The 24086-nt window shown below is 42.7% G+C and overlaps 1 protein-coding gene across 1 annotated transcript in view; it reads right to left on the bottom strand.

Moving 5' to 3' along the window:
• Positions 1–9701: 9701 nt before the first annotated feature.
• Positions 9702–24086, bottom strand: part of LOC311518821 (uncharacterized protein) — a 41213-nt gene continuing 26828 nt past the window's right edge. The window contains exons 2-3 of the mRNA XM_084624896.1: positions 11568–11681; positions 9702–9809 (exon numbers count right to left, since the gene is read on the bottom strand). The gene's annotated coding sequence lies outside the window, so the exon portion shown is untranslated. The remainder of the gene's footprint in view (positions 9810–11567; positions 11682–24086) is intronic.

The following is a 24086-nucleotide window of genomic DNA, read 5'->3' as shown; positions in this document are numbered from 1 at the left end:
GCATGAGCACTGGGAGAGAGGTCTCCCAGCGCTCCTGGTCATCCATCTCCATGAGGGGATTAGCTCAGAGTGCTGGGAGCCTGGCTTCCAGTGCTCAGAGCCTGTTTACACTAGTGTTCTAAAGCGCTCTGACTTGCTGTACGCAGGGGGGTGATTTTTCACACCCCTGAGCCAGCAAGTTAGAGCGCTATAATATGTAAGAGTAGCCAAGCCCTTAGTGTCATCTGCGAACTTGCTGAGGGTGCAATCCATTCAATCATCCAGATCATTAATGAAGATGTTGAACAAAACTGGCCACAGGACCAACCCCTGGGGCACTCTGCTTGATACCAGCTGCCACCTAGACACTGAGCCATGGATTACTACCTGTTGAGCCCAACAATCTAGCCACTTTCTATCCACCTTATAGTCCATTCATCCAATCCATACTTTTGTAACTTGCTGGCAAGAATACTGTGAGAGAGCATATCAAAAGCTTTCCTAAAGTCAAGGTATATCATTTCCACTGCTTTCCCCATATCCATAGTGCCAGTTATCTCATCATAGAAGGCAATCAGGTTGGTCAGGGATGACTTGCCCTGGTGAATCCATGTTGACTGTTCCTGATCACCTTCCTCTCCTCCAAGTGCTTCAAAATGGATTCCTTGAGGACCTGCTACATGATGTTTCCAGGGACTTTTGCCATAGTTTTCATTTATGACCTACGGCAAGTCACTTAGGGTCAGATTTAAGTTAATTGAAATCAATGGGAAGATTCCCATTGATTTCAGTGGGCTTTTCGATTAGGCCATCAATCTTTCAGTTCCCCATTTGTAAAGTAATAATACTTCCCCACCTCACAGGGGAGTTATGAGGCTAAATTATTCTATGTTTATGAGGTTTTGAGATACAACAGTAATGAGCTCCATAAAAAAACAACAACTTATAAACAAACAATTCACATGTGGTATGGAAGGCCACACAAGGCCCTCCAAAGAATTAAATTCCAAATGGGAGTTGGGGACTGTGGGTGTATTAGCTTCAAAACGGTATCTGATTGGATTACAGAAGGGGATCACTTTGCCCATCTACTCTTGAGGACATTCTGTGCCAAAAAATTAAAAATTCTGCTCACAGGATTTTAAAATTCTGCAAATTTTATTTGTCAAATAAATGTGGAGGTTTCACTATGGCATTGGGGACCACAGGCCACTGGCTGCACAGAGGTGGGAGATCACTGTGCAGCTCCCCCCTAGGACACGGACTCAGTGGTGAGGCTACACCCAACCCTGACACAGTGCAAGGAATGAGCCTGCTCCAGAAATACCCCGAGGCCCTACCCCTCCATGCCAGGCACCCCAGGTGTGGGCAGGCAGGCTCAGCAAGGCTTGATCCAAGTGTGGAGGGGCTTAGTGTGGTGGGATACAGGTGTGGGTTGAGGGTTGCGTGTGGGGCAATCTGGGTGTGGGTGGCTCAGTGGGAGATCCGGGTGTGTGGGGGATCTGGATGCACAGGGACTTGTTGGGGGGATTCTGGGTGCAACGGTAATGGGATTCTGCAGGAGGGTCCAGGTGAAGGTGGTTGGGGCTCATTACAGGGAGTCTGGGTGTGGGGGGATAGAGCTTGGCATGGGGGTCTGGGTGTGTGAAGCTCAGTGCGGTGGGGAGGGTTCCAGATGTGGGGGAGTGGGGCTCAGTGGGGTGGGGATCCAGGTGCAGCTGGTTGGGGCTTGTTAGGGTGGGGATCTGGATGCTGGTGGCTTGTTGGGGTGGTCCAGGTGCAGGGCGAGTGTGGCTTGTTGGGGGGGGTTCTGGGTGTTGGGGGGTTCGGCTCGGCAGAAGGGCCTGGGCATGAGGGGGTCTGGATGCACGGGGATTGGGTGGATGTGGGAGCAGCTCCCTGTACAGTAATCCCTCCCCCTGCAGCTGAGGAGTGATGGGTTCAGGAAGCACGGGGGGAGGAGGGTGAAGTTTGCAGAGCTTCCTGGAGACAGGGGAGAAATATGGGGGTGGCGGTGACCCTGCCCCAGATGCCATACAGGGGAAGAGGAAGTCCCGACCTTCCCAGCCCAGCCGGGACTAGCAGCTGGGCCCGGCGCAGGATAGGAGCCACAAGCCAGGTGTTTCCTAGTCCCCCCACCCACCTCATAGTGATTTACCTCTCTGCTGGCTGTCCTGGACACCCAAAACATACTGCTGGGGAGGATTGTATGACTGCTCTTGTGGCTTCCCTTTGCTTCCCTGTCAAAAAGTCATTTTTTCTGCAGGGAAGCAAAGAAATCTGCAGGAGACATGAATTCCGTGCATGCTCAGTGGCACAGAATTCCTCCAGGAGTACCCATCCTGCATATACTAGTGTGGAGAGCTGTGAGGGGCTGGATTGTGAGGTTCCAAAAAGTCCAACTTTATGTGGCATCTGTGTCACCGAGATGGCACAGAGGGGCTGCGGCTAGTGTAGCAGTGCTGAGTAGTGGGGAGCTGTGTTGCATATCCTGGCACTGAAGCGAAGGGATGTGGATTTTACCTTCCTAATTCACTCACATTTCTGCTGTAGAGGATCCAGTTACGCTATCTGAGCTTTAGGCTGGTGAAGTGGATTTCACCATTGGCCTCTTATATTGCTTATAATCGAATAACACGCAGAGGAAACACCAAACAACAACAAAATAAGTAGATTCTGCTTATACAACGTAGCTATTCCTGCCCCTCCCCCCCATAAAACACAAGTTCATTATAAGCTGACTGTAATACTGAAACAATTTACAACTTTTATTGTAGTTCAGTGGAAGTACAGTTTTGCTGTATTTGAGTATGTTATAAATAAATAGTCTCTGTTGTTCATATGGATGTAAATGTTTGTTCAAATTCTGCATCTCAGTATATGCACACATTATGGATAACATTCAGAAAGCTATTTTAGTGACAGAGCAATAGGTCTTCATGGAATTTTACCAGGCATTCTTAGATAACATGTAGGTATATTTTGAGTAATAATTGAGGGGTGTTGGGTTACTTTGTCATTTGGTTCTACTTTGACAGTGTTTTATGAGTTGAGTATTCTCTGGCATATACTTTATTAGATTGAATTTATCTTGCTATCACTATGAAGGCTCCACTTTTATTCAAAAGGAAATCTTACTATCTCATTTCAACAGTGCCAGAATTGCAACTTCTAACATAAAAAGAAAAGGAGTACTTGTGGCACCTTAGAGACTAACCAATTTATTTGAGCATAAGCTTTCGTGAGCTACAGCACAGACTAACACGGCTGTTACTCTGAAACTTCTAACATAGTTACTGTTACTATTGTTTGTTATAGCTCTGTTTGTATGTTAATGTGGGCTCCCTAAAATGTAAAATCATTGTCACCGATCTGGTCAAACACCCCGTCTTGGCCACTCACCAGATTGGTGTGAGGGGAATCCCAGCCTCTGTATCTCCAGCTGTTTTAAACCTCCAGAGCCTCAACAGAGTCCAGGCACTGTTCAGGTCTTTAGGCACACCCTCAGAATGCAGGCCTTCTGCCTGGCACCCCTGAGAGCTGTCACCTTGTGCCCAAGTACCTTGCCTCTGAAACCAGTGCTGCATCCTAACTCCCCCTGTGGCTTAAACACACCCTCTCCCAGAATCCCACCACTGGTGTGAGCCTTCTGGTTTACCTCTTGAGGGGCCACATTGGTAAATGTAGCACATAACACACAGAGACACTTTGCACAGATTCTAACACACTGTTACTCTTTACTTAATCACACAAGAAATACACAGAGCCATACAAAAATAGTAAACCCCACATGCATTTCCCTTCTCCAGCTCACCCATCCCTTGGGAGACCATCTGTGTCTCATCCAGCTCCTACAGCATCCTCGCTCACCTTAAACTTGTGAAAAATGACTGAAGTCAGAGAGCAAATAGATCAGTTCCTGCTCTTTATAAACTCTAGTCCCTCTGTCAGGTGACCCCTGGATCATCCTCCCCAGGTGATCCCAGACACCTCCCTGGCAACTTCATTGTTAGGAACCTCTCACCTGATAAACCAGTTCTCTGGTGGGGAGTCAGTATTTTCTAGAGGGATTACCTTTCAATTCTTGTGCACTTAAGACAACAACCCTCTTTTCTTCTCCCTTTACCACCAAACTTTTAGATTTTAGTCCAGAATGGAGGTAACAGAACAACAAAGAAGGTAAAGAATCCCATGTCCAAAATGGAGTCTGAAGTCTGGTAAAGATACATACAGAGAGTTCGTAAACTCACACAGAATTCATAAATCATCCAGACAGATTCCTCAAATCGTCATCACAATCATGTTTTTCATTGTTAATTAGTAGAAAGCAAGTAATCTCCATCTAGGATTGCTTTAGTCTTGGTGTCTTTTGTTAGTTCCGTGTGTGTGTGGGTGGGTTTGAGTGTGTGAGAGAGAGAGACCGAGGTAATACATGAAGGCAGCCCAGATTTCACTGAAGCAAAAACCTTCTAGATTAAAATAGCCATCAATAGCCCTAAGACTATTTGCTATAGTTTTCTTAAATACTTTGCAGTACTTTTCTAATATGTTAATTCTGAAGACTGTGTGTATAGCAATAGGACATTACAGCACATTAAAATATCCTTACTTTAGCTGTAATGTCAAACTAATGCAGTGTTATATTTGTATGTTCTATCATAGATTTAAGATAAAGTACTCATATTAATAGGCAGCATAATTTATGGGACGTGTGGTATTTATAACGAAACCTCGTAAGCACTGTAGTGGGATAGCTGCCTACTTTACAGGTTTCCCGATATATTATAGGTAGATATAAAATGACTAATGTCTGCCAGTGCATTATGCTTGAGATACTGTATGAGTGTTGTCTGAGGATTCTAGACACTTCATCCATCTATGGTTCAGATTGGCCAAGCTCTCAAAGCTCATAAGGATGTATTTTACTTTAAACCTGGCAGTGGTACCATTGATACCAATTAGGTCTTCTCACATGCTTACATTTAAGCATGTGCTTAAGTGCTTTAATGGATCAGGACCAATATGGGTATAATGATACTTACTATACTTTGTAAAGGACTTTTAGATCTTCAAATTAAAAACATTATATGGCCCCACCCATTTCAATGGGTGCTGAATCAAGCCCTCTAAGAACTAAGTAGAAGTAGCAATAGATACAATGTCAACTTCTAAAGGAATGTAAATATTGGTTTGGGATGTGATAGCTGGCATTTCTCTTGTGAATTAACACATTGTAAAGATGTGTATCCACAGTGATGTACAACATGTCACAAGATAGCATATTATAAACAGTGTGTCACCATTGTGCAAGTTAATATTCACATGGCTATCTTCAGGAAGTTTAAAATATCTTCAGTCAGAGAACAGGTTTTTACAGGTAGTACATACTGAGAGTTGTTTGCTCCTTGCAGTATTTTACATCTGCCACTACAGTAATGCAATAAATGGGCAGGCTGAAAACTAAACAGTATTATTAATGGTGACAGAAAGCTTTTAGCCAGGCTCCCCTATGCAGTGATGAATATTGTTTATCACATTTTACTTCTTGCTTTAAACTTCCCCTGTCAGAGTCAATCATTGTCTGTAATCTGGTCCCTCCTCCCCTATATAAATGTGCTCTGTCTAATGGTAAGATCCTATAATCAAAGGACACACTGGAAAAAATTAAGCAATAACAACTGCCAGGCTAGATCACTGCTGAAAATATTTGTTAGCCAAAAACTGGCATGCCTCTCATGGCTCTAACTCTCATAGGGAACCATCATGCAGTCTGCACTTCAGGTTTTCCTGTAGTACCTAGAGAATAATGTTCCGCCTGTTGTCTGGTGGACTGATAATGAAGATTAATTCAGGTACTTACTGAAAGTGGAAACCAGTTCAGAACCAGACATATATGCTGATGACTTTGTTTTAGAAACTATCTCCCTCTTTCTTTACTTACCTTGATCCTTTCTCTCATGGCAAAGTGACTGTACATTTTTAAAGCAGCAACACACATCTGAAGTATAACAATTGTTTCACATTTCTTTGTTTAGATGTTTTCTTTTGTGAATTTCACGTAATAGTATGGATGGACAAGATGGAATGGCAACCTAGTATGGATAAAATAAAAACTTCCCTCCATCAGAGAAACCTTTGCCCAAAACTTGAAATGAACCTCATCTGAATACTTTGGGGTTTAAAAATATCTGTGTAATTTTCACTATTATTTTCACTTTTTCCTGTCTTTCTTCACTTTCTGATTCTGACTAAGACCAAGTACTCAGGTGGTACAGAGGTGCTTAGATACTATGCTGATGAACAATGCATCAAATGCTTTGCTAGTTAGTACAGGTGACAAAAATTCATGGGTGAAATCCTGGCCTCATTAAAGTCAATGGCAAAACTCCCACTGATTTCAGTATGAAATGAGGCCAGGATTTCACCCCATGAGAAAAGTTGTTCTCATCAGATTTCGAGCCTCATTTTGCTGAACTAGGAGATGTGGATCAACCACCAAACTTCTGTGTTCAACTTAAGAGTTGAACTTGGTACTGTTTTGGGTTTGCCTGTTGCTATCCAATGCTCTTCTTTAAATAGACATCTCTACTTTGTTTGCGTTTGCTCTTTTACAGTAAGCAGTATTGTCCTGCGTTTCTGTTCCAGTGTGTGACAATGATAATTTATAAGGGGCTGCTCAAAAGTCCGTTTTCACAGTAAAGCTGATATATCTGCCAAAATGTCTGGAATTTGGCAAATCCTGGAGCTTTTGATGCAAATTCATGCAGTACATTTACTACATTTTTGCAAAGCCTATAACAAATTGCAGTGTCACTCACATGCAGGTTAGTTGTCCAGCAATATAGCTAGAATAGAAATTAAAGAAGAGAAATGCCAGCACTAGTAGTTGCTGTTGTAACCAGAGACATAGGGGACCACTTCTTCTCATTTTTTATTTTCAAGCATGACTAAATATTAACTGCCAGCTCCTGGCCCCACAGAAGTCACTGGCACTTTTACCTTTGACTTCTTTATAAGCAGGATCAAGCAGTAAATTAAATAGATGTCCCCAATCTCTAGCACAGAAGAGATTAATTAGTAATGGAGAAAACATAATTGTCAGTATAGAAATAGAGCTTGAAAGAGTCCCACATGATGCAATTTGTGCCAAGAACAACTGCTCTACAGAGTCAGGTTTGAAAATAAAAACAAGAAAGATGAGGTTCTCCTACCTGTCTGTGCAGAACTGCCAACCAAATGACACCCCACATGTATTATGGCAATTCATTTTTCATTTTATCTTCTTCAGTGAAGCTACTGTAATGGGGCAGAAGATGCTCAGATGATATTCTGTATAACTATACACTTCCCCTCTTCCTGCATCTCAGCTTAACTCTTTGCTAAAGCACAGGCCAGAGTTCTGTCTTTTCAGGACTTTTCAGAAAGCATTACACAGAGTTGAACCTTAGGGCTATTGTATGTATAACAAGAGTGGCCTCCTGGCCAAGGTGAAGTCTGCTCTGCTGGGCAGCTCCAGCTAAGAAAAGGCACCCCTAGGAGCAAGGAAACTCCTTTCCACCCCAGGGTGCTTCAGGCTTGGGCTGAGGGGTTTGGAGGGCAGGAGGGGGATCAGGGCTGGGGCAAGGGATTGGGGCGTGGGAGGGGATCGGGGTGCAGACTCCGGGTGGCATTTACCTCAAGCAGCTCCCAGAAGCAGCAGCATGTCCCCGCTCCGGCTCCTACGTGGAGGTGCAGCCAGCTCCATGTGCTACCCTGTCCGCAGGCGCTGCCCCTGCAGCGCCGATTGGCCATGGTTCCCGGCCAATGGGAGCTGCAGAGCCGGCGCTTGGGGTGGGAGCAGCACGTGGAGCCCCCTGGTTTCCCGTACGCATAGGAGCTGGGGACATGCCGCTGCTTCCGGGAGCGTTTGGAGCCACAGCAGTCAGGGAGCTGACCATAGCCCTGCTGTGCTGCTGACCAGAGCCTCCAGAGTCCTTTTTTGACCGGGCATTCCAGTCGAAAACGAGACACCTGGTAACCCTACAGCCAAGGGAGACTGTGGAGGAGACCTAGGAGCCTCTGGCAACCAAGGTGACTGCAGCTCAGAGACATTGTGGAGTTTGGCTTCACCAAACTACAGCTGCCCAGCCTGAAGGAGCCTGGGACTATGGCACCACCCAAAATTCATGAGAGGCAACCCACCCCAGCAAATTGGACTATAGGAGCCATGCCCCAAACTGAAGGGACACTGGTAGGAAGTAGCCCAGGGCAGTGAATTTAGAATCCTGTTTGGAGTTCTCCCCTTCAGGTCTTGACTCTCACAGGGCCCTGGCCTGGGACTTGGTGGAGTGAAAGGGTCTCAGTCCCCTCTACCCCCCCGCCTGAAAGACTAAGGCACCTTGACCAGGGAAACAAGGGAGCAGGAGGTCAGACACGCCAGCCAGTAGACCGCCTGGCCCTCTAAGCACCCTGCTACACAAAGCTATTAAAGAATAAACGCATGTTTCTTACACAGACTTTCCCCCCTTTTGTTTCAGATACAAACATTCAAATATGAGGTTTCAACATAACATCTTCTATACTTTAGCACATGCATCAAAACACATTCCCCTTTGATCTTCTCTTGGAGATGGCTTCTCACTCGTTATACTGTGACCGTAGTATATCATGTGTGACACCATCTTTGGAGCTTGAGAAATGGCAGCATCCCAATCCTTTCAAATGCTTCAGAACCTGGTCAACAACAAACCATCTGGGGATCTCTGCATCTGGCATCATTCCACCCCTTTGGTTAATAGCAGACTGGTCCTCCCAGTTGCTGGTCAATCAGAAGTCTGCAGCCTGTATCCACAGTGGTACAGGAATTGGGATCAGCAAATAAAAGATCCATTCCCTGGATCACTAAGGTTCTCACTCTATAGGGCACCATCTTCTGCCCATAAGCCCAGCTACCCAAGGGCAAGAATTCATTAACCCTCACCTCGCTAAGTGCTGCCTAATTCTTACTGAGACAAAATCCCAATTTAGTGCAATTAGCTGATAGCCAAGTGTAAGTTTCACAGGCTCTGTACCTTCTAGTGGTAACAAATACTCCCCCCAACTCTCCCTCTAGGTCCACAGAACACACTATTGTGGACCAAACATTACCCTAATGGATGGATTCTCTAGTAAATAAGGCTAGAATAGATCTGTATCCAAGCATGGTAAAGGGGTTGGGACCCAGCCTGCACAGCCGATACATCTCTTGGTCCTGAGAAGATCAGCTGCTGAGTCCAGATGGACCACAGGGCTAGTTTTGACTCCTATATTTATAAGCTTTCCCCATTGCACTCTGATTGGTTCAGCTCTCAGAGGGTGTCTAGAATGTGACCAGCCAGGTGGACTGCCAGCAATGAAAACTTACTGCACAGCCACAGAAACAACTACTGAGCATACCTAGTAATGGCCACACGCTTGTCTGGATATTTCTGGGTCCTTTTAGCTAAGTTGCCCTGCCCTGCTCTCTGCACATGTGAAGGGACACAGAATATCTAACTAAGATCCATATCTCCTCTCCAGTGCATCGCTCCCCATCCAAGGGAGAAACAAAGTCAAATGCTGCAATATAAAGCGTATGAATAAAGCATATGAATATGCAATATAAAGCATATGAATAAAGCATATGAACACCACTTGAATAATTCTGTAGCCTTGTCAACTCATTTAAAATCTGGTTTTATTCTGAAAAATAATTGTGTAAAATGGCACCTTCTAACTTGCAGATATGCTTCCTGCTTGTACCCAAAATCACATCTTCATACATTAGTGAAAAAATACATTTCTTCTACTGGTACTTTCCACTCCTGTTCATTCTGCAAAGCAAAGACAGTCAAGAGATAGTGAGCTGAATTCTGTTACTTCTCATATAGCATCAACAGAATTAATTCCAAAGAGAAGGCCAGTCTGTTATACCTGTGCAAACCCATTGAAGGTAATGGGGTTGAGTGTCATTAACAGCACATTGGCAAGCATAATAGAAAATAAATTGGCTTGCTCAACCTTCATTAGTGGAGATGAAGAGCATTTCTAAGCTGTTGAAGCTATGTACCATGCTTACAACAATGGCATTCTGATTTCAAGTAGAACCTCTAAGTATTACAATAAAAATGAGTAATGATTAACCCAGTTTGACTTTCACATTGTAGAGTAAGCAGCAGGGCATAACTTCTTACTTGCGAAAATGAGCATAATTGATATGGAGATGATACTGATGGACAATAAACATGAACTCCTGCAATACCATTTAGTCACTTTTCCAAATAGAATTGGATGTTAAGGTTAGTACTTTGTCAAATGTGAAAATAAGCTAAAATTAGCAATGTATTTTGAAACTTTCTAACAGCTCACATTATCACAAAAAATAATTAATTAGTATTTAAAATTAAAGAAAAAAATCTCTATTGAGATGGGTTGTGATGGATCAACCAAAGCTCACGCAGAACCAATTCTAATCCAGAGAGCATGGCTTGAATAAAATAAAACTGTCCTGTGAATTGCTTCCTAAACCAGTATATAAGGCCAACATGTTTCACCAAAATAACAGTAGGAGGGATGAGACTGTATGTGGAGGGATGAGACTCAATCGATGGTGGCACTCCATGGCAATAAAATAGGGCCAAATTCTGTGTGTTTGTACAGAGGAAATAGAATCTTGCCTGCCGAGTGGAAAAATGAGCAGAGATTAAATATAAGGCAGGATTACTCAGCATTCTGTATTTCCGCAGAGCGTCCTTAGACAGCTGCATATTCGGCTGTGGGAGGATCAGGCTATGAGCTCTCACATATGTGCTGTTTCCCCAACCATCAATCCTTGCTGGAGTGTTGGCTACTTGCCAGACCCCTTGCTGTAGAAACCAGACAGCTGCCAATTCAAGATCAGGTGCAGGCCCTCTGAGGGCCCAGAACACTGCTCTGAAGAGCTGCACCAGGGGACACCAGGCACACCTATATTCTGGTAATATAGTAAAATACCAAGTAGCAGAGTGCAGAAGTAAATAAGACAGAACACAAAAGAATGCAGCAGAAGTGCCCATCATCCAGCAGCCTCCATGATCCTTTGTCATTTTTATTACAGTAGATGAGGATGGCGCACCCTCAGCACTTCAACCTTGCTGTCTCTTGATTGCATGCTTCTGATCCTCCCTGCTGTCTCTCCACACTGTGTAGCTGTTGCTACCCCAACACCTAGTTGGATTAACTTCTCAGATTTGCTTTGTAGTCATTTGGACCAATGTGGGATAAGGAATAACTGCTCTGGGGCCTGACACACACATAATTCCCCACACCCTTAATAGACATATGTTTTTCACAAAGTAGCCTGGAGCAGATTAGGAGCACAGAGAGATGCATTGAATTTGAAGTGAACTTTGGTCCATGGAGTAAGACCTTAGAATTACTGTGCATGTAGCTGCTGGATGTGCAGTACTTACTAAATAGGTGTCAGCTGGCAGAGACAATCACAATTGTACAAGAGGAAATGCTAAAAAACAGAAGGTGTTGGGGTAGTTTGCACAGAGGTGCCATCCCAACCTGCCACCCCATGGCTGAAAGTGGTATTGAAGCAACTGCACCTTTGTATCCCTTCATGTCTTCTCTTCTCTGGCCATAGGAACGACGAGGCCCTCTGGCAAATCAGATAACAGAGTCCAGCCCCTTTCAGGGCCTCAGAGCCTGTCACTTGATGTCTAAAAGAAAATAGCAAAACAATGAAATCTTTGGCTCAGCTGGACCTAGATGTTAGGCTCCTTCTTTGCAGGCTAACCCCACTTGCAATAAACTGTCCCAGCACCAACTCCAGTTCACAGACTTCAATTTCACCACCCATGAGCTGGTGCCTTCTCCCCTTACCCAGGGTTTTCAGGCAAGCTGTGGTCCCTGATAAGATCTTTGCCCACACCACCATAGAATGGACACCTGCTCTACTCCCTCCACCCCTCACTGCTAGGCTTCCTTTCTCGGAAGTCCAACCCTGCACAGGTGTAGTGGGGTAGGGCCGATTGAACAGGTCTAAATGGTGCGAAGGCTTCTGACTCTTAAAGGGAAAGGCCACCCTGTTACAGGCCCCTAACAACAGTTTGGTTATTTGTGTAATTTTAAAAGCCTAGATCTATGATGGGAATATTTTTAGAAGGGGAAAATAAACTGTCAAATGTTAAGAAAGTTGCCAGTCTAGCAAACAAAAACATATAGAGCTAAATGATGGTTTTGCGAGAAGCCCTGTGTGAGGGGCAATACATTATCACATTGCTTCAGGAGCAGTCTGGGAAGCAGACTGTGATTCAGAGTCATAATCTACTTCCTGCTTTCTCCCTGCTCCAAGGAAAAACGTGCTCTGCCCCAACCAATAGTGTATGTCCTTTGGTGCAAGGGCAGGGTAAAGTCAGCCCTCCCCTGCCCTCAACTCCCGCCCACCATTAAGTGCCTTGAACAAGAACACGGATTATCCACAATCTGGGCCATCATTTTTGCTCTTTAAAAGAAAGACACAGAATAAATATTTTTGGTTTTGCTTGTAGGGTTTTATTTTTAATTATTTATTTGTGGAACTCCAAAGTTATGCAAATACCCAATAATTTGGCTCAGAAAATAAAATTTAAAAACACAGTTATCATGGTACTAATGCACATACACAAAAGGTGATTACTTAATGAAAGGTGATTTTTATCTTCAGAGAATATTGAAGCATAAAAGACTAGAGAAAGGTAATAGTGCTCTAGAGAATCAGTTGCATGTTAAAGAACTCAATTTTGAGCTATATTGTCCTCTATCTGTTTGAGATCGAACTCTTCCTAGTGGTTAAAGCAGAGACTTGGGAGATAGGATGTGAGTTCTATTCAAAACTCTGCCACTGGCTTGATATGTGACAATGAACATGTCAAATCATCTCTGCCTCGGTTTACCCATCTGGAAAATTGGCATACAGTACAGTTCCTATCTTGCTTATGGTCTTATGAGATTTAATTCATTAAAGTTTGTAAAGCATCGTTGGAGAAAAGGCCCTATAAACGTACAAAGTGCTGTCCTGGCTTCTGTGCAGTCAGGAATGATTTGGCCTAGATGAGTGGGTTATTATTTCCTTGTTGGGAGAGAAAGGAGTAGAGTTAGTTAACATGTTCTGAATTTTGAAATGTTGACGATGTTGCTAAAATCTCAAATTACGACAGCGTTGGGGGGGAAGAGAAAAATGTCAACTTTTCTGCAGTTTTTGTGAGCAACTCTAGAAATGAGTGAAGGAAACATACAGAACACTGTATGCTCAGCCTAATTTATTGAGAAGCACTTCTGAATGGGGATACTTGAGGTAAAAGAAGAATGTAGCACTCACCACCCAGCAGTACTCAACACAAGGGAGGGTGGGGAAACTTTAGAGAGCTGGTTGCAGCTGCACCAGTCTAGTCAGGCATCAGTTTGAGCAGCCTAGAAGCAGCTCCAATTTACACCACTGATGTAAGATACCTAAAGAACCAAAGAGACCTTGCACAAATTCACATTCAGTATAGTGACCCTATGTTCTGTCCCACCTGATTTCTGACAATCCCTTGTCTGCCCCAACATATCTTCTCTCTCCACTGGTATGCTTTCTACATTTGAATGGCACAAAAAGGCACCATAGCAGAGGGTCTAGCTCTGCATTTTAAATCCACCCCAAATGCATGTAGCTGGGAAGTCATCATCACCAACATACCTTCACCAGTAGAAAATCCCTTGAAAGACAGAAAACAGACATGGACCATTCTATTTCAAGTATGCTGTATCTGAAAATTTTAATTAGCGAATTAAAAAAAGAAAAGAAGGTGATAATCCTTTTTCACAGAAAAACTGAAACGGGCCATAAGAAATTTTGTGATTATTGCCATACATCTAATTTCAAAGAATAAATTATAAATTTAATACATTTAATTGCATGTTAAATAGAATAAAATTAAACAGGAAGCCAATATATATAATTGCTGTTCATGTAATCAAATTATTATTAATAATAACATAACATTACAACTTTGAACAATTCCTGACTTCCTCATGAATTTAGATGCTCAGCTGTATTTCCTACTATTAATTACACAATCAGACTAGATTTCCTGCTTAAAGATTTTAGTAAAATGACAGCACCCACTGAGAGTCACTGCTCAGTCTCTAGTAACAGGGAGAGATGAAGAATGACAGGTTTTATAAAAACTGTTCTGATAATGCATTTTAAAATCTAATTTCTACTTAATCTTCATTTAGCTACAAAACAGCTATTCAACTTAAATAATCCTAATAGTAAAGGCCCAGATTTGTAGTCACCTATTAAACAAAGCTAATTAAAGGCTTATGGAGGCCTAGAAGGAAAATAAAAAAGTGGCTTGCCTGGACCAAATTTATTTCAGGTGTAATTCCACTGAAATGGATGGTATTACACCAGAAATTAATTTAGCAACTCACGTACATCTTCTTTGGATAGCCACAAGCATGAAGAAAGATTTTTTTCAATGCTTCAGATTCTGACAATTGGAGGACTCTCCCAGATTTGAGTAAGCAGGACCTTTCTTCCTAGACCACTTTTGAATGTACTCTGCTTTTCTGGCTTACTTCCCCCATGGCACTAAAGTTTCCCTAGAAGCTGTTACCACTAGCAGAGGACAGGTCACTGACACAGACCAATCTGGATCGCTTTGTAAACTGCGTGCTAGGAAATAATACATGTTTGACTATGGCCAAATGCAAAGTTATACAGCTAAAAATAAAGTATGTGGGGTAGGGTTGGGGGAAAACTATCCTGGGAAGTAGTTACTCAGAAAAACACTTGAGTTCATGTTGGATAACCAGCTGAATGGGAGCTCCCACTGCGAGGCTGTAGCACAGAGATCTAATGTGATTGCTGGATGTATAAACAGGGAAATCTCCAATAAGAGCAAGGAGATTATATTACCTCTGTATTTGGCACTGATAGGACCACAACTGGAATATTGTGTCCACTTCTGGTGTCCACAGAAGGATGTTGATAAATTGGAGAGGGTTCTGAGAAAAGCCACGAGAATGATTAAAGGATTAGAAAATAGGCCTTATAGTAATAGACTCAAGGAGCTCATTATAGTCAGTTGAGCAAAGGGACCATTAAGGAGTGACTTGATTACAATCTGTAAGTGCCTATATGGGTAACAAAATGGACTCTTTAATTTAACAGAGAAAGGTATAACGCAATCCGATGGCTGGAAGTTGAAAGTTTCAGACCGGAAATAATTTAGTTTAATAATAATAAAGTTTCAGACCGGAAATAAGGCACACCTATTTAACGATTTACCAATGGTTGCAGTGGATTCTCCATCACTAGCTATTTTTAAAGCAAGATTGGACTTTTTTCTACAAGAGATAGTCTAGTTCAAACAGGAATTAACTCAGGGAAGTCCTATGGTCTGTACAGGACTATACAGGAGGTCAGATTAGATTATTATATTGCTCACTTCTGAGCTATGAATCTCTTCCTGGATTACTACACAGAAATCTGGAAGGTAATATGGAGAAAATGCCATGGAGAGTGATCATATCCCTATTCCAACCCTCTGCTCTCCAGTATTAACCCCAGAACTTTTCTGAGCCCCTTCTTCACCAAGCCACAGCAGGATGGCTTCCAGTAGGGACAAGTAGAGGGGACTGGGACCACAGAGACTGCACTTCATCCCATTCACATGGGCTGGGAGAGATCTAGTCTATATGAAGGGAATCTCTGGGCCGATATTTGGGCTAGTTTAAAAAAAATACACCAACAAAGAACCTCACTCAGAAGTAGACCCATAAACATGGATCGTCTGAAAAATAAGGGAGGCAAGCCCAATAAATTAGGCTGCCCTGGTGCCACAGAGACCTCTTTAGAACATTCACACTTAGGTACATGAATCACAAAACGGCCAGAGGTAGCCTTCAAGAGTAAAACTTCATGCAATTTTTAAACGATGGGCATTTTTAGCTTCACCATATGTTTGGAGAAGAGAGATGGTGGTGAAAATGATAAATGTAAGAACAAGGAGGAGCAGGAGGAGTTGTAGAAATGGTTTTCTCAATAAGATTGTCAGTAGTAAAATAAAGCTTCCTCCTGAGTTAAGTAACCTGGAACACAATTTTCATGGAAAGCTTGAAATAATAATCATGGTCTTTAGTACTGGAGAAACTTAATAGATGTATGTCTTAACAAAAGTCACTCTATTACCTTCTGGAGCATGCAAGAGTCTCATATACACTGATTGCAAAGGGAGTTGAAAGGAACTTAATATAAAAAAACCCCAGACTTTCCAGGCAGTTTCTTTCCAATTTCTGTAATATGTCCCTACTGTATATACAGAGAGCAATACATTCACACCATACCACCATTTTGTTTTAAAGCAGATATAGGTACTGAAAAATCTTGTGAGCAGAAAAGTATTCCTTTTTCAATTGGTATGCGTATGAATTATTTTCTGTTTCTTAAAATGAATAAACCTGTTCAGATATTATTATTGTTGCACCATATGGTAGTTACCTGTATTCCCCTCATAAATTCTGTCTCATCTAGGTTTTTTTTTCTCCATATCACAGTCAGTAAAATTCTGCTCCAGGTTTAAGCTTAGCAAATGGGAGAGCAGCCTGGGACTTAAAATTATCTTGCAAAATTAGAAAATAAGATAGTGTTTTTAAAAATATATAGGAATGAGACCCCACCATCAAAGCCCCCCCCCCAAATCAACAAAAAACCAGGGAAATAAATATATTTAGCATTTATTCCTTTAAACAAACGCTTTTAAAAAAGTAATACCGGAGTACAAAGCTGTATTTAGGTCTCATCACAGTATAGCTACAACCTTCTGAGCAGCACAAGATGTGTCGGTGTAGTTGCTAGCTTTGCTTTCCTATTCGGGGGAAAAGGTAAACCTATAGCAGAAGCCTCAAAGCCAGAGCAAGATAAGAAATGCTCCAAGAACCTGATCTAAAAATGCATTGAAATCAGTGGAATGGGCTTTGGATCAAGCCCCAAGTTGGGGAGCTGTCAAAAGAAAGATAGCTTGTGAAAAGAGCTTCTTAGCTTCTGTATGTTACAGCTTTTTGCTCTTCATTTATTTCTCCTTCCCACTAGAGGGGTTTCTCCACTGTGGACAAACAAATGGCCTGCCCTGTGTTTTGACAATGGAATCTGATACCACAAACTCTCCACATGCATAAAACTTCAGCTGAAGTCAACAGAAGTTCCACATTAAGGGTTTACCACATTAGGCCCAGAATCATCTGGAAGAACTGATGGTGGTATGAGTTAAATCAGACCGTGCAATATCTAAAATAGTGAATATAGTGTTCCTCCCAGTGTCCATAACTAAATGCTATGTCATTCCTAAAAGAGCTTAGCTGGAGCATTCCTCAGTGTCTGTGACTCAGGACTAGAGATGGGTGATTTTTTCTGGATGACTAGTTTATTCTCCAAAAAGTACGGCTTCAGTCAACTCAATGTTATTTGCAAATCTGAATAGTTTTGGCTAAGTTCCCCACCCTTCCCCGAGACTTAGATGCCATCCATGGAATAGTCACCTGAGCAGGGATCTGAATCTTCTACATCTTAAGTGAATGCTTTACCACTGGGATGTAAACTCAGTTTCACTCGCTTTTCCTGCTCTAATGATGATTTGATTTATAAGAAGTGGAACAGCTTCAACAGAGAGTGCCCTGGCACAGAATATCCCATCATTCAGTTGTTAGAGAACTCTTGTAGGAGACCAAAGTGCAAACTGCTTCTGATCATGAAGCGAAAGGTGAATTGAACCCTAGTCTCCTACCTCTATCCCTAGCCACTGGGGGAAAGGTTATAAGTAGGCTGTTCCTCCTTCCACTATTTTTTTAATTTAGACCTTTAAAAAAACCTGAATCAAACATTTCAGATCAAACCAATAAATCAGTTATTCACCCAGCACTATGAAGGACAAGTCCTCTTTCTTGTTAAATTCTGTGCTATGGATAAGCAACACCAGTCATAACTCTGAAAGTATCTGTAGATGGAAGGGCCCCTGCCTACCTCTTGTTGCTGAAGATTGCTCTCTGTCTTCATTTGTCTTTCATAGTGGCAAAAGTGAAAGTATCTTCTGGCTACATGCTCTAAATGGCTCCTTTCTGTTTAACTTTTGGTATCAAGCTGTCAGCCATGGAAAGCCCCATATTTTCAGGCCACATCACTGAAATTCTTCGCTGCTGAGAATATTGTGGGGTGCAGGGGATTCACCAAGCATGTTCCTACCCAATTATTCTCCCAGCATCAATCCTATAAACCTAATTGCCACATATGGTGATCAGGCTGGGCAGTCAGACACTTGGGAAAAAAGTACCCAACTGAATCCAAAATGACTCTCAGAACAGGGAAGAGCCTGCAGAGCTTCAATGGGCCAGCAGTCATGAGGCTTCTTTAAGATGGAATGGGTCTGTGACACAGCAGCTGGCCCTCACTGGCTGGCAAAGGGTTAACAGCAGCCCTTGGAGTGGCTGCACAGAACCCAGCCAACCAGAGGAAGGCTTAGAAGCAGCCAGTCAGGGCCAGGCCCTATAAGAAGGGCTGCAGGGCAGGTAGGAGCTCAGCCTTTCCCTGGAGCTTGAGGGAGAAGGACTGGCTCCCTGTAGAGAGATGTATCTGGGACAGAGCAGTGCTGGTCAGGGGAGCAAGTAGAACTTCAGCCTGGCTGGCTCCCAGACTGGCTTTGATACAGGGGCTGAGTAGGTGCTGGGGCCACAGGGAAGTGACCCAGGGAAAGCAGGTAGCGGCAGAGGGGAAGGAGAGGCTTTGAGTGGCTACCAGCTTAGGGTCCCTGAGTCTTGACCTAGAGAAACAGGTGGGCCTGGCCCTCCCCTTTGTCCCACTGGCTGCTAAGAGAAGTGGCCAGTCAAAGGACTGTAGTTTGTCCCTGAGTGAGGGGCTGGACGAGGGGCTGCAGTTCACCACTGTGGTGAGAGGCCAGGTGAAGGTCTGCCGGTTCCCCTGGAATGGGGGAGAGAATGGAGTTGGGGCACAGCCCTCTGGCTGTGCCCTGAAGAGGATACTGTGGTCTGGGAGTGATGCAGGTCCCCCCCAAGATAGCAGAGATGGTGGAGAAGCAGCAATGGAAATTGAGACACCACAAGAGGCGAGTGCCCTGCTAATGGATGGAGCTAATTCCCAGAGCAGCCAGCAGGAGACACCATAGTGGTGAGCACAACCTGTTAGAGGGTCTTTAACTGAAATTAAAACAGAAGCTAATCACCATTCAGGTTAATCCTTTTTTTAACTGAAGTGGTAGAACCACATCCAAAAAGCACTCACGACTAGGGATAGATTCCTATGGGCTTCAGATCAGGTTCATAGTGCACTTGTTTTTTCTTGACAGTGCTGTGAGTTAATGCTTTCTACTTTTTTTTTCTGGGTTTGCTTAGTTTGCCCTGTCGCATCTTCAGATGTATGGGGCTATTTCTGCAAATCCCTCATTCTCTCAAGATGTGGTGTTACTTAATTTTAGCTATGGCCTTTCAACTACCAAATATTTCACACAATGAACTTATTCTTGAGGTCTGCCCTTCTATGTTAATCCTGTGTACTTGAAAGCTTTCACTTCATGCAATTCACTGAACAGCTGTAATGCTGGAAGGAACGTTTAGTCAGATGTGCAAAATAAATAAATAGCCACCAACCAGCCAAACAAAATCTTTGATTATGTTGTTAATGTCAAGATGACAAATAGATTATCTATGAGCATTAAGCATTGATGGTGCATCTCCACTATCCTATTTTTACTGTGCCTCTTTCTTTATATTATAGAATAGAATCATAGAATATCAGGGTTGGAAGGGACCTTGGGAGGTCATCTAGTCCAACCCCCTGCCCAAAGCAGGACCAATCCCTTATCTTAAAAATAAGCATGATTATTGCTTTTGTAGGAGAGCTATGAATTATTTAGCCAAGGAATAATTGTAGGAGTCATTGTAGGGAAACTGTCCATGAATCCAGCAAAAATGCATGTCCACCTGCCATCAGATACACAATCACCATTAATTTTAATGATAGGGGAGTAAGTTTGTCAGGAGCAGAATGTATCTCCTTCTCAAAAACCTGCACTGTAGGCTTGGGGGATTTTATTAGTGCTGGTAATCAATAGTAGAGACTGCAGTCAATATTAGTAGACCTCATAATAATCATTAATTGAAATCTCTCAACCTGCAGTTTGCATAACAAAGCAGCTAATGCCTTAATGAAAACAGAAATGTAATGCAATGTTACAGCTTCCTGACCTCCTGAAATGGTCTCATGGACTAATTTGACTGAAAGGAGTGGTCCACACACTGTGCTCTAAGCCCCTCTAGCATCCCCAAGGCCACCCACCCACACAACCTCTTTCTTTAGGGTATTGTAGTGTAGATTACTAGCCTGCTTGAATAATTCCTTCAAAATAAGGATCCAAATCAAACAGAAAAATCAGGGCAAGAAAGCTGTGTAATACTTAAAACTCCCCCCCCCCCCCCCCACATTGTATTTGGTGAACTAAAGCTTAAAAGGAAATATTCTTAAAACTGTGCTATGCAGATGGCAAAGTTGTTAATACTGTAGATGCAAGTTCAAGATCTTGCTTTTAAAGTAAACACTAATTAAACAAGAACTTTAAGAGTTAAGTATCTGAAAAAATGGCAGAGCGAAAACTTTATAAACATCTTTAGATAGTTGTAAGCTTAAAAGCTAAGATGATTGAAGCTCACAATTGTTCGTTCTTACCTTTTCAAAGATGCAATTATATTGCATCTGAAGAAAATCATCAGATAACAATTTTAGTACTGTAATGAGCAAGGCCATGAGGAAATTGCTGGGAAAATTGTGGGATTAAGGCCCATTTACTGCAGAAAATTGCAGAGAAAATGCAGGCAGATATTGGCAGCGATATTTATTGTTTCCACAAATTAGTCTTTTTAAAAATCTGTGGAAAGAAAAAACATTTACTGATTATAAAACACAGAAACAAACTTATAGAAAATTCATACTAAAGGGTAACTTCTCCTTCCCACCATACCCACATTATGCCTCATCCCAGCTTTAGTCTTTACAAGGCAAAATTTTGCTGCCTGGCGTAAGACACCCAGGGACAGAATTTGTCCCTGGTTTAAGATTTGTGATTTTTAGCAGTGCACTTTAGGGGATTATTTGTTGTCCTGTATTTTGCATGTAATACATTCTGAAAATACCAGAATCTGGTGGAAAGAAGCATGTGTCTTATAGTTTCTGGAGGCACTTTTCCTATGCTACTTTTAAAAATCAATTAACAGTGGTCTCACTGTCACTCTTGGATCAAAGTTATGTTGATACAGGCTCAGGACCATGTGATTTCTGAGTATAGCTTTACATTTATAAAATCTACTAAATTCAGAAATGTATATTTTTACTTTAAAAATAACCCAGTAACATTTTTTCTAAAAGACTAGGAAAGCACAGCGTGTAACTGAGTTTATGGCTGTGTTCTTCCAAGCAGAGAATGTGAACGCAGACTAAATGTGCATTCATCAGTCGTGACAAAGGTATCCAGCGTTAGAAGCAGAAACTGTATTTTGCCTCAATTAAAAAATCAAATAAAAAACCCCAGCATCTTTTCATTGATATTTTTTTAAGGCAGAGAAGTAACATGTTTGAAATATTAACTTAGATATATTAGCCATGCTTGTTCATATAACTGTTCTTTTGATAGTGTGAAAAAGAAAACAGGCTTAGGAAAGAAAGGAATGTAAGAGTATAGCTGGATCGGATGGCTCAGGGAAGAATTGAGAATTGGTCACCAGTTTGAATTTGGACCAACTCATCGCTCCCCTATCCTTATTTCTATTTGGTAGGAGTTGGTGGTATCAGTCCCATTTCTAGTAAGCAGTTGTCCACCACTGCAGCTGGCGTCAGTTAATACGAAAACCAATCAGACCAAAAACTGAATAGGCATGAGACTTCTGACCCTCTGCTTTCCCACATGCTCCCAACTGGACTGGAGATACCAGGACAACACCTGTGAAAGAAAGCAAGAGGATCTGTTCTCCAATCTGCTTGGCTAAAAATCTCTCAGTGCAGAATGTCTGGGTTTTTAAAGGTTACCTTCTCACAGTACTCCATCCCACAAAATGTATGCCAAAGTAAAAGGGAGCAAAGAGGAAAACGCTCACCAGCAGCATTATGGGATTGTTGGGGCCAGGTTGCCTCTATTTTGTGCCTCAGACTAGGGCAGCCCTCCAACTCACTGAAGAGACTCTTTATAAGATTGAAGTGTGGATGTTATAAGGACCAGCTTTACTTGCCTTGAGAGCACAAGGGGCAGAAAGTTATCCTCAGTTTAAATGAGGAAATGTATAGCTCACTGGCAGACCTTGGCCCAGGAAAGAGATTAAATAAGATGGATGGGGTAAGGAAGACACTTTCCCTTCCACAATACCAAGTTAGAAATAGGGAGGGTATGAAAGGGCTCTAATCATCTTGGATCTGCTAGATCACCCATGGACCCTATCACCAGCCCAGTAAAGGGAAAGAATAAGGGATGGGTGAGTCAAAAGCCTTACAGTGCAGAACCACTAAATATCTTTTCCTAACCCCCTATATGGTTGTAGACTTGGATCAATAGTTTAATCTTTCTTGCAGTTACTAAATAACTTTACTGAGATGGAAACTTACAGCAGGGGCATGACAGGATGTACCAGGACCTTTAAGGCCCACTGCAAGAGGCCTAATGGTTCTACCACACTGGCCCCATAAAGGGAGCAGTGAAGGAGAGTCCTTCAGGCTTGCAGAGAATGGTTGCTTCTCTGCAGCCTATCAGAGCACAGTAGGATCAGATAAAAGATGCTGCAGGGGCAGAGAAGGTCAGTTGCTGACTGGGACCAGAAGGATGAGGAAGGACTGGAAGGCTGTGAAACTGTCCAGGTGAAGAGGCCTGGGAGAGACCTTGCTCAAGCAGGAAACAGACCGAGAACTCAAGGACGATCACCCTGAGGTAAGGGTGAAGAGGAAGGGGCTATGTGGGAAGTGGCCTATGGAATAGCAGCAGCAACTACTAAAGAAAGCAGCATGTGGCTGCTATTTATAGGGTGCCTGGGTAGGGACCCAGAGTAGCTGGAGGGCCTGGGTCCCCCCATTGGCCACTGGTGAAATGGCCAAAGCCCAAGCACAGGGTGGGAATATCCTGCAAAGGGCTAAAGACTTTAACAAGGGCACAGGGACAGGCTCTTTTGGACATTTTACCTAGGAAGGAGTTTGTGTATATTGACTGACTCTCAATATAGAGGGCCATTTCACTGAACACCCACCTCATGAGGTTAACAGCCAACAGGGGACACCAGGAGCAGAGAGAGAGTGTGTACATATTCGCATCGCACCCAACTGACAGGAGGTGCTCATGACATGTCAGTGTCCTCCTTACAAGGTGTCAAGGTTCCTCCCCCACTCTGAACTCTAGGGTACAGATGTGGGGACCTGCATGAAAACCTCCTAAGCTTATCTTTACCAGCTTAGGTCAAAAAGTTCCCCAAGGTACAAAATATTCCACCCTTTGTCCTTGGATTGGCCACTACCACCACCAAACAAATACTGGTTACTGGGGAACAGCTGTTTGGAAACATCTTTCCCCCCAAATACTTCCCAAAACCTTGCACCACACTTCCTGGACAAGGTTTGGTAAAAAGCCTCACCAATTTGCCTAGGTGACTACAGATCCAGACCCTTGGATCTTAAGAACAATGAACAATCCTCCCAATACTTGCACCCCGCCCTTTCCTGGGAAATGTTGGATAAAAAGCCTCACTGATTTGCATAGGTGACCACAGACCCAAACCCTTGGATCTGAGAACAATGAAAAAGCATTACGTTTTCTTACAAGAAGACTTTTTTTAATAGAAATAGGAGTAAATAGAAGTAAAGAAATCCCCTCTCTAAAATCAGGATAGTAGATACCTTACAGGGTAATTAGATTCAAAACATAGAGAATCCTTCTAGGCAAAACCTTAAGTTACAAAAAAGATACAGACAGAAATAGTTATTTTATTCAGCCCAATTCTTTTCTCAGCCATTTAAAGAAATCGTAATCTAACGCATACCTAGCTAGATTACTTACTAAAAG

The sequence above is a fragment of the Lepidochelys olivacea genome (assembly GCF_965140295.1).
Source record: "Lepidochelys olivacea isolate rLepOli2 genome assembly, chromosome: 3".
NCBI classification, from domain to species: Eukaryota; Metazoa; Chordata; order Testudines; family Cheloniidae; genus Lepidochelys; species Lepidochelys olivacea.
The sequence above is the reverse complement of the archived record's forward strand: the minus strand, read 5'-3'. Positions and strand labels throughout refer to the sequence as shown.